We start from the raw sequence: 12,365 nt of genomic DNA on the forward strand, positions 1-12,365 counted from the left end.
TGCATGGAGCACTGGGTGTTATACGCAAACAATGAATCATGGAACACCACATTAAAAACTAATGATGATTGATGTATGGTGATTAACATAACATAATAAAATAAAATTTTAAAAATGCATCCATTTTATATCTCTATGTCCCGTACAAATGCACATTTCCATTAAAGGCTATTAAGGACTATATTTAAATGCTGATGGCTAAAATAAGGAAGACTGTATCAGCATTCAAATCTGCTTTTGAGTTCCTATAGGAACTAAAATTTGAAAACATGTAGAAACCCAAATCTTTGTATCTATAAACTTTAAGCACGATTGTGAAGCAAGAAAGTTTATTTTTAGTTGTGCCCTAGACTTCTCTAGCATTCTATTCTCCAAATACATCAACTCTTATTTCTCTTGTGTGCTGATGGATCCCCACAAAGATTCTTTTTTAGCTTCCTATCATTTGTTTGCTTATTTATCTATTTATTTTATTTTTAAATAAAATTTTACTCCCTTCACCTATTTCTCCAACCTCCACTCCTTACCTCTGGCAACCACCAATCTGTCCTCTGTATCTGTGAGCTTGATTTTCTTTTTTTCTTCTTTCTTTTCTCTTTCTTTCTCTTCTCTTCTCTGCTCTCCCTCCCCCTCTCCCCCCCTTTCTTGCTCCCTCTCTCCCTACGACTCTCCCTATGCCCCTCCCTCTCTCCTTCCCTCTCTCCCACTTCCTCCCCCCCTCTCTCTCTTTCTTTCTCTTCTTCCCTCCACATATAAGAGAGATCATATAGTATTGGTCTTTCACTGTCTGGCTTATTTCACATACCATTAATGCCTTTGAGGTCCATCCGTGTTGTCATAAATGGCAAGATTTTATTCTTTTTTATGGCTGAATAATATTTCAGTGTGTTTATGTGTGTGTGTGTGTATCACATCTCCTTTATCCATTCATTCATTGATGGACATTTAAATTATTCCCATACCTTGGCTACTGTAGATAATGCTGCAATTAATGTGGAGGTGCATATATCTTTTCGAGTCAATGTTTTTATTTTCTTCAGATAAATACTCACAAGTGGAATTGCTGGATTAATTTTTTAGAGAATGTCCATACTGTTTTCCATAATGGCTTTACAGTTTACATTCCCACCATCAGTGCTGAAGGTTTCTCTCTCTCCACATCCTTATGAACACTTGTTATTACTTGTATTTTTAATGATAGCTGTTCTAACAGATGTGAGGTGATATCTCATTATGGTTTTGATTTGTTATTTCCTTGAAGATCAATGATGTTGAGCATCTTTTCATGTACCAGTTAGTCATCTATATGTCTTCTTTGAAAAACATATCTATTCAGGTCTTCTGCCCATTTTTTAATTGGATTTTTAATTTTTTTTACAATTGAATTGTATGAGTTCTTTCTATATTTTGGATATTATCCCCTTGTCAGATATGTGATTTCCATATATTTTTTTTCCATTCAGTATATTGTCTTTTCATTTCTGGATGGTTTCCTTTGCTGTGCAGAAGCTTTTTCATATGGTATAGTTCAACTTGTTTATTTTTCCTTTTGGTGTCAGATTTAAAAAAGATCACCAAGACCTATGTCAAGGAGCTTAGTGCCTATGTTTTCTTCTAGGAGTTTTATGGTTTCAGATCTTATATTCAGGTCTTTAATCTATTTTGAATTAATTGTGTAACATAGTGTAAGATAGTGGTCAAATTTTATTCTTTTGGATATGGCTGTTCAGTTTTCACAACACCATTTATTGGAGAGACAGTCATTTCCTCATTGTATATTGTTGGCTCCTTTGTCATAAATTAATTGACCATTTATGTATGGGTTTAATTATTGTTTCTCTATTCTGTTCCATTGGTCTATGCATCTGTTTTGTTGCTAATATTCTACTGTTTTAATTACTATAGCTTTGTGATATAGTTTGAAATCAGGGAGCATGATGCCTCCACCTTTGTTCTTCTTTCTCAAGATTGTTTTGGCTACTGAGTTTTTGTGGTTCCATACAAATTTTAGAATGATTTCTTCTATTTCTTTGAAAAATATCATTTTGATAGGGATTGCACTGTATCTATAGATTGCTTTGGGTAGTGTGGATATTTGAACAATATTGATTCTTCTAATCCATGAGCATAGAATATCTTTCCATTTGTGTCTTCAATTTCTTTTATTAATGTCTTATAGTTTTCAATATACATGTATTTCACCTCCTTGGTTAAATTTATTCCTAGGAATTTTATTCCTTTTGATGCAATTATAATTAAGATTTTTTTTATTTCTCTTTCCGATAGTTCACTATTAGTGTATAGAAACACAACAGATTTTTGTGTCTTGATTTTTTACTCTGCAACCTTACTGAGTTTGTTAATTGGTTCTAACAGTATTTTGATGGACTCTTTATGGTTTTCTATATATAAAATCATGTCATCTGCAAATAGTGATGGTTTAACTTATCCCTTTCCAATCTGGATGCCTTTTCTTTCTTTTTCATGCCTATTGTTTTGGCTAGGATTGCCAATACTATGTTGAGTAGTTGTGATGGGATTGGGCATCCTTGTCTTATTCCTGATCTTGGAGGAAAGACTTTCAGCTTTTCACCATTGAGTATGGTGTTAGCTGTGGGCATTTCATATATAGACATTATTATGTTGAGGTACTTTCCCTCTATACACACTGTTGAGAATTTTTATCATATATGAATGTTGAATTTTGTCAAATACTTTTCCTGCATCTACTGAGATGATCATATGATTTTTATCCTTCATTTCATTAATGTGATGTATCATATTGAACCATCATATTGAACCATGCCTGTAATAATCCCACTTGGACATGGTGTATGATATTTTAATAAATTGTTGAATTCTCTTTGCTAATATTTTGTGAGAATTTTTTCATCTATGTTCATCAGGGATATTAGCCTGTAATTTTCTTTATTTGTGGCATACTTGTCTAGTTTTAATGTCAGGGTAATGTTGGCCTCATAAAATGGGTTTGGAAGAGTTCTCTATTTTTCTATTTTTTGGAAGAGTTTGAGAAGGATTGATATTAATTCTTCTTTGGATGGTTGGTAAAATTCACCAGTGAAGCTCTCTGGTCCTGTAATTTTGTTTATTGGGATATTTTTGATTAATGATTCAATCTCATTATTATTAGTCTGCTCAGATTTTCTGTTTATTATGATTCATTCTTGGTAGGAGGTATGTTTCTAGGAATGTATCCATTTCTTCTAGGTTGTCCAATTTGTTGACATATCATTGTTCATAGTAGTCTCATGGTCCCTTATATTCCTATGGTATTTAGATTAACTTCTTTTTCATTTTTTATTTTATTTGAGTTCTCCTTTTTTTCTTGATGAGTCTACTTAAGAGTTGTCAATTTTATTTCTCTTTCAAAGAACCACCACTTAGTTTCATTGACCTCTATTATCTTTTTAGTCTCTACTTAATTTATTTCTGCAGTACTCTGTTATTTCTTTCCTGCTACTAACTTTGGGCTTTGGTTGTTTTTTTGTTTGTCTGTTTGTTTGTTTTTCTCTAGTTCCTTGAGGTGTAAAGTTAGGTTGTTTGTTTGAGACTTTTCTTGTTACTTGTGGTAGAGTAGGCACTTATCACTATGAACTTCCCTCTTAGAATTGCTTTTGCTGTATCACACAATTTGATATGCTATATTTACATTTTCATTTGTCTCAGGTATTGTTTTATTTCTCTTTTGATTTTTCTTTGATCTATTGATTATTCAATAGCATGTTGTTTAATGTCCACTTGTTTGTGGATTTTCCAGTTATTTTCATGTAATTAATTTCAAGTTTCATACCATTGTTGTTGAAAGAGATGCTTGATATGATTTCAGTTTCTTAATTTTGTTTGTTTGTTTCAAGTTTCTATTTACATTCTAGTAAGTTAACATATAGGGTAATATTGGTTTCAGGAGTAGAATTCAGTGATTCATCACTTATATATAACATCCAGTGCTCATCACAAGTGACCTACTTAGTACTCATCACCCACATAGCTCATTTAGCCCATCCTGAACCTCCCTCCCTCCATCAACCCTCAGTTTGTTCTCTGTAGTTAGGAGTGTCTTATGGTTTGCTTCTCTCTCTTTTTTTTCATTTCCCTATGTTCATCTGTTTTGTTTCTTAAATTCTACATATGAATGAAACCATATAGTCTTTGTCTTTCTCTGACCGACTTATTTCACTCAGCATAATACACTCTAGCTCCATCCACATCATTGCAAATGGCAAGGGCTCATTCTTTCTGATGGGTGAGTAATATTCCAGTGTGTGTGTGTGTGTGTGTGTGTGTGTATGTACCACATCTTCTTTATCCATTCATCAATCGATGGACCTTCGGGATCTTTCCATAATTTGGCTGTTGTTGATAATGCTGCTATAAACATGGGGGTGCATGAACCTCTTTGAATCAGTATTTTCGTATCCTTTTGGTAAATACTCATCATCAGTGAAATACAATTTCTTAAATTTGTTTAGATTGGTTTTGTGGCCTAACATTTGATCTATCTTTTTTTTTAAGATTTTATTTATTTATTTGAGAGAGAGACAGAGATAGCAACAGAGCTAGCAAGAGAGAGAGCAGGAGCAGGGAGGAGAGGGAGAAGCAGCCTCCCTGCTAAGCAGGGAGCCTGATGTGGTGCTTGATCCCAGGACCCTGGTATCATGACCTGAACTGAAGGCTTAACCAACTGAGCCACTCGAGGGCCCCATATTTGTTCTATCTTAAAAAATGTTCCATGTGCACTCGAGAAGAATATATATTTTGTTGCTTTTGCATGGAATGTTCTGATTCTGGTGGATAATGCTTTCACTTTATTCTTGATTTCATTTTGCTAGTATTTGGTTGAGGATTCTTGCATCTGGGTTTATCTGGAATATTGGCTTATAATTTACTTTTCTTGTGACTTCTCTTGTCTGCTGATGGGTCCCCACTGAAAATTCTTCCTTAGCTCCCAACCCTTTTCCTAAACAGCACACCTTTGTTGGACTAATATTAGGCAATATCCCATGCTTAGAGATTTGCCTTTCCCTTCTCCCTACCATATCAAAACATAAATGTTCCATTTTCTATTTCTTAATGTCATATCTTTGTTAGCTAACTAGGTAAATTAATTTGTGCTAAGCTTAGGAGTTGATTTTATCACCTTTCCAATGTGAAAGAGATTTGAATTCCATTCATGCCTTAACTTGGAAGTCCATGGTTCAACATAATCTAAGTGGGCTCCTTATTTTAAAAGGTAGGAGACTGATGTCTGAGCAATGCCTGATCCTTTAAAGTTGCAGAGCAAGCTTCCACCAAGGCTTCATAGGCATTTGACTCCCAAAGGAAGGTCTGCCCACTGTAGCTTGCATGGGAGCTTTAGGCACCTTAACAGGTATTTGAGAGAACTTTTGAGGTATGATGGAGCATTTATTTTTGCCCTTTAAATCAAATTACATGGGATAACTTTACTTAATGCCATTATATGAAAATTTAAAATAATTAAAAAATATCTAGTCCTAAGGACTACTTCAATCAAACTAAATATATAAATTATTATAGCAATAGCTAGTATTTTTTGAGTATTAACCATGTGCCAGACACTGGGAAGAGTGATTTAGATATGTTATCTTTTTTATTCTTAAAATTCTTCATATTAAGTATTGGTATTACTATTTTATAGAAAGCAAAACTGAAGTTTAGGGAAGTTAAATTATTGCCCAAGGTGAGTGGTCAAGCTGGGATCAGAACCTAGACATGTCAAATCCAGTTTGCATTTTGAAGGTTGCTCTATATTTTAAAAGCTCTTCAGTATTATTTGTGTTCTTTGATCATGGCAGTTCCACTTGAAATATCTTGTTTTATACTTATACCTTCATAAAGAATTTCAACCCAATATTTTTATCCTCATTTTGCAGCTGAGAGGACCATGCATGGGTAGGGTGGTGTGCTCATGGTAACATAATTAAGAGGACTCAGAGAGTAGAACGATCTGGATTAATTCCAACTCTTCTCAGGTTAGCAGTGTGAGCTTGGCCAAGCCACCCAGTCTCTTCATGCTTCATTTCCCTCATCTGTAAATGAGGGCGTATCATCTATCAGTTGTACCTACATCGTAAGGTTGACACAAAGTACTTTGAAAATACATATCTATCTTATTTGTTGGTGATTGTGATGTGATACACATTACCATTTTTTAACCTGACTTTCCCATTCTTTGACTTACCGGTCCTATCAATTTAAGATTACTGGCATAGGAAGACATTTCACATATCAGTTTTTGGAGTAAAATACTTTAAAAATATCCCTGCCTCATTTAAAAAAACATTAAGTAAATATTAAGAAGATCATTAAGTCACCTTTAAATGATTTTCTTTTAAAAAGATTAGGTACTAAGACTCTCTTTTTAGGGCATAGGTCTTTTAAAGACTCATTCTTTCCTTCATACTCTTTAATCATACAGTAGATGCTTCTTTTAACATCTAAATATTAATTTAATTATTAAAATTAATTAAAATTTTCTTTTATTCATTAATTCATCAGCAACTATTTATTGAGTTCCCATTATTATAATAAAAAGTGTGCTAAGTTCTGGAGCTATAGCAGTAGTGAGAAAACTAGGCTTACTCTCACTGAGTTTATAATCTAGTGATTATTTGTTTATGGAGTCTTCCCTCCCTCTGTAGGAAAGAAACCAGTAGAAAAGGACTAAGAAGGAATTAGTAAAAATGATAATTATTAGAAAATTTGTTGTATTCCAAATCTATAAAATATACAAAAATGTACCTTAGGGTTACAGTGTATTCTATAACTTCCCATTTAAGATATGTTTTTAAATATTAACATTGGTCTTAACTTCCAAACTACACAAAACTCATAATTGCAAGTGATTTTAGTGGTAAGGTAAAAACAGCTGGGATAAAATAAATTGATGATCTACAAAACAAGACAAATAATTAATTGGTATCTTCATTTTTTCAATACAAGCACCAGCATTTGATTAAAGCAGCATAGCACTTGCTGTGTAATTATAACTTTAGATCACTATGGCTATGAATGTGTTCAGCTTTCTGGCACTCATAATAAACATAGATGTATTGTTTCATTTTAAGGAGTTGATGATGAGTCTGTTCCTGTTCTTATTGTACTGTGTGATCCTGCAACTTTAATGTGCAATAAATAAAGATGACTTTCCTCTGTGGTTAAGTCTGCTCTATAATTTTCATTATTAGAGAAGGTGCACAAAATAATGTGTGCATAGCTTGAAGATTGAAAGTCATTTTGCCCTGAGGGGTATTGAGTAGTTAATTTTGTGAAATGATCAGAAGTGCGGCGTTACTAAGGGAACCAGATGTTCTCAAGGTTTTCCTTTTGGTCTATAAGACTGAGAAGGGGTATTTAGGATAGTATATGTAGGACAGTGTATTAGAAGGCTAACCTCTTTGGAGCTGGAACCACTTGAGATTGAATCCCATCCACCTCCTACTTGCTTTGAAAGTGATCCTTAATAATACCTAGCCAATGGTTTATTGTGAAGAAGGAATACAATAAAATGTATATAAGATACATAGTGCCAGAAACTAGCACAGAATAGGTACTGAAAAAATATGTTTCCTCTGCTTTCCTATCCATAGTATACTTGCTCACATATTGAGGGAGACATGGAAATAATCCTTTTAGTTTGAGTTTAGCTTCTTATGTGCCTTGGCCAAAAACAAATTAATCTTCATTTGTAAGCTAATCCCTTGGAATTTGAAATTGATTAAATATTTTAGTATATAAAAATCTTGAAGTGTGATTGTATGCTACTCGTAGTAAATATTAATAAGTTATTGATAATTAATTTCTTGAAAAGGTCACTTAATGATTTAGGTATTTCATTCAAATCTGTCTTCTGTTCCTAACATTGTTTGACAATGAATAATCATGTAAGTAAATCCTTTCCCACCTAGGTCAAAACCCACCCATGCCTTCCTGTCTCTCTCAAGATAAACAATGAAGCTCTCTCCATGGCTCCACATAGTGTGTAGAGCTCTCCCTATCCCACTCTCTACTCCCTATATTGTGTCCTACCCTCTCCCCTTGTTCACTCCTGCTCCAGGGTCTTTATAACAGGTACATATACCTGGGAGTTCCTTAGATAGCCACTTGGCTCGCTCCTTCACACCATTTAGGTTCTTTCTCAGAAATCACTTTTAAATAGAAAAGCCTATTCTGAAGTCTTTATATAAAAAGCATCTCTTCATTCCACTTCTGTCTTCTTTCTTAGCATTTTTAGTGTCACCTGATTTGTTAGCGTTATGCATCTATTTATTTCCCCCACTAGAATAGGAATTTTGTGAGCAGCATATGTAGAACAGCACATAATAGGGGTTGAATGAATGAATGAACACCACACCTGACAGAAAGTCTAAATCATCAACTCAGCTGTTTCTAGAACTTATAAATTTGATGCCCCAATTCCCCAGGGAACTTTGCCAAGCAGGGCAAAGAGTCAATTTGCAGAGAAAGAGCTAGCTATGCTAAATCATCAAGGACTGTTATTCACTATTGCTCTATACTACATTTTTTCTTTCAAAAAACAAAGTGACCTGATTAGTTTTAGCTTCATATTGCTAATTAGCAACAAAGAATCAGAAATATTTGGAAAAAAATGAGTTTGGGCTTAATTTAATTTTTATCTTTACTTGCCTATGTTCTCATCCATGCTTCATTAATCTAATTTACTGCCTTTTTTTTTCTTTCCATAAAAATGATGACACTCTTCATGGAGTAAGATGGTTCGAAATTCAACCACTGCATGGATTTGAACACCTAGGTGTGATCAGTATTCTATTATTAGAGCACCTAATCAAATCATCTCATTTGTCCAAGAGTAAACTCTAGATGACATTATTTGAAATAACAATTAATACTTTTCTTTCATTCAGACTTGATTATTGTAATTTTCTGAATCTTTTAATCCCCCCCCCTCTTTTTAGCAAATGTAGTTAGCAACCTAATTACTTAGGAACCACATTACTTTCTCAGTTCTTTAAGACCCTGACTCATACCTTTACCTACTTCGGAGTTGAAATTTTGTCAGAGTTTTGTAAAATAGCGGCTCAATTTTAATGTCCCTGAACCTAAGGTCTGAGCTCTATATGGGGAATAATTTTCCAGTTTATGTTTGAATTATTATCTTCCACATATCCAGTTAATTTCCCAAAAAGTATAGGCTTTATGAAATGATTGCTTTGCTGACATACCTTTAGAGAAAATCAAAACAATTTAAAATGGAATAAGTTAACTTACCTGACTCTTTAGTCAGAAACTTGTGTATTGATTCCTTTCCACTACCCCCTTCTTTGGATCTCAGTATATGGAAGTTTCCATTTTGAATAGTCTAATGTGTTAACTCAGGGACTACTGGTGAGTTTCCCTCTATTTTCTTTTCAATCTGACATTACTCATATGCTCATTCTGTAGCCTCACCACACCAATAAAAAGTAATTGAATCAAAATATGTTCTCAATTTTTTTGAGAGGAGGAATATCTTCCCTTAGTAGTAAGCTCTCAGAGGTAGAATTTAATATTGACTTTTGACTTTCTGTCTATGTCCATATAAGAAATAAAGAATATTTCTTTATCTTTTCTAATCTAATATTGGATATATTTTATTTATTTTGTTTTGTATCCATTTTTGTATCAATTTTATTTTTATATCAATTTTACCCAACCTGATATAATCTCATCTAAACTATAGGAACTTGAAGTTGACATTTACTTGTGAAATAAAATACAATATCAGTGTAATAATGGCATTATATATTCATAAAATTCTGATATATTCTTAATCTCTATCACACATTAGTGATAGAGAAACTCATTCAAGAAGTTGATATTATTTTCCACCATTTCGAGGATAAATTTATTAGACTGAATTTGTGGTAGAGCCATTAAGGCAGATATAGGTAACACATCAGCTTCATTGAAAATATTTTTTTCCCATTTAGATGGAAAAGCAGGGAAGTCAACAATTGGATTAACCCAGCTGTGGGATTCTTCCTAGAGAATATAACGGAAGATCAAGCACATTAATGAAACAAATATGGGTACCGTAGAGTCTAAAATTTCATGACTTAAATTGAAAGCATCAGGTATTAGTTAAAATAAAAACAATAGAATCATTCCTTACCTTTGACAAATATAAAAGAAATGATAAAGCTGAATTGTATATATCTGTGTGGAGAATGCGTATTTTTAGTTTTGATTAGCACTTTAATATTTATTACTTATTAACTTTTTGATAATTTATTGTCAAAAGTATAGTTTAATGACTTGTAGACGGTATGAGGAAGGGACTCAGGGAACACTCTTTGGTGCAAGCAGAAGCAGCTTTTCTGTGAAATGGTAGATTCTCTTTGACATTAGCACTTAATACACCCTTGAAAAAAACCTCCTCATGAGCATTTCTATATTTTGGGGTTCAGGTGGTATTAAAGGTGAATTTGGTGCTCCTGGAATTCCTGCTATTTGATTAAGCTTTGCGGCTGTTGTAAAACGTTGTACCAGGAAGGAAGACAAAATATATAGAAGGAGTCTGATAGTTCAGGGGTCAACAAACTATGACTCTGCAGCAGGGCTGCCAAAAACTCTAACTGGATGATTTTGTAAATAACTTTGTGCTGGAGCACAACCACACTCATTTGTTTTCCTATTGTCTTAGGCTGCTTTTGTTCCTGGTGGCAGGGTTAGGTAATTGTGGCAAAGTCATAGGGCCTGCAAAGACTAAAATATTTGCTGTCTGGTCCTTTGCAGAAAAAACTTGCTGACCCCTGCTCTAGAACATTGCCCATTATTCTGAGAGCCCCAAGGCTTCTGAGTTTCACTATTTTATGTATGCTTTAATATCTTTTAATACATATTTCACTGTAGACATAAATTAAACATTTAAAAATACAGCACCACATGAGACATTATAAATAAAAATACAAGAAATATATTCAGCCCATCGATAAAATGTTAAAAATATGCTATTTATCTCATAAAATGGTTGATTTTCACATTGTCTTTTGTAAAGATAATTCTACATGATCAATTTACTCACAAGAGGTTACTGTTGCAGTTCAGCATCTTATTTAAGTTCAGTTTTCTTTTGTTTGATAAGTTTTTTTATTTGAGTATAGTTGACATACAATGTTTTATTTTAAAAGATTTTTTTTATTTATTTATTTATTTATTTATTTATTTATTTATTTATTTATTTATCGGAGAAAGAGCACAAGCAGGGGGAGCAGCAGGCAGAGGGAGAAGCAGGCTCCCTGCCTCCCTTCTGAGCAAGGAGCCCAGTGCAGGACTGGATCCCAGGACGCTGGGATCATGACCTGAGCCAAAGGCAGACGCTTAACTGACTGAGCCACCCAGGCGTCCCTAGTTGACATGCAATGTTACATTCGTTTCAGGTGTACAACATAGTGATTCAACGTCTCTACGCATTGTGCTGTGCTCACCTACAAGTACAGCTACCATCTGTCATCACACATGCTATTACAGTATCCCTGAGTATATTCTCTAACCGGTGCCTTTTATTCCTGTGACTTATTCATTCCATATATTTAAGTTCAGTTTTTATAGAAACTTTAAAAATTGTTATATTTGTAAACATAAACTACAATTAGCTTGTCCTGTTTTTCATGATACATAAATGTGTGTATACATACACACACATAACTTAACCTGCTGAATTATTAAAGTTTCACTTGTTGATGCTAAGAAAATGCTCTTCATTAAAATAAGTTTAGTATAGGTTTCTGTAGCTGCTTTCGCTGCACTAATTGTCAAGTGAGTCCATTGTGCCTCATTATCCAGAAGGCCTCGACCCCGTGATTATTAACCTACAGTTGTCACAGAGTAACTGAAGATGAAGTGGTAGGAGGTTCAGAAGTTATCGGGCAGATATTTTTTGAGTCCTTCTTGAATGTATCTGATTTCTGACTGCTTCGTTGCTGCTGCTTTTTTTCTTTTAGGAATTATTCTTTTTTTTTTTCTTTTAGGAATTACTCTATTAGGAATAATTAAGGAATTATTTAGGAATTAACAAATCCCTTACTCATCCTATAGTAGTGTAAATGTTAGATTCAGTAAAATCTTTGTTGAATGATGATACCTTGCTGCAAGTTAATGTTTATTTGGGCTGCTATCCTCTTGCTTAATTAAGCTTGCTGATGATATTAATTGCAGACTCTTCATCATAAGTGAAAGTTCCTTCAAACACTTGTTCAAAGGTCTAATTTCTTCCAAACGCCTTTTCCCCTAGAGAATACCACTCAATCATCTGTCTCCTAAGCAGATGGCCCTGTTCCAAATTTGTTTCAAACACTCATTCCACC

The 12,365-nt window shown here is 33.8% G+C and overlaps 1 protein-coding gene across 1 annotated transcript in view; it reads left to right on the plus strand.

Moving 5' to 3' along the window:
• COL19A1 (collagen type XIX alpha 1 chain) overlaps positions 1 to 12,365 on the plus strand; it is a 321,531-nt gene that overhangs the window by 61,877 nt on the left and 247,289 nt on the right. The gene's annotated exons all lie outside the window — the stretch shown is intronic.

The sequence above is a fragment of the Callorhinus ursinus genome, unplaced genomic scaffold (genome assembly GCF_003265705.2).
Source record: "Callorhinus ursinus isolate GAN/ISIS: 27379988/994484 unplaced genomic scaffold, GSC_fseal_2.0 scaffold22, whole genome shotgun sequence".
Classification (NCBI taxonomy): Eukaryota; Metazoa; Chordata; class Mammalia; order Carnivora; family Otariidae; genus Callorhinus; species Callorhinus ursinus.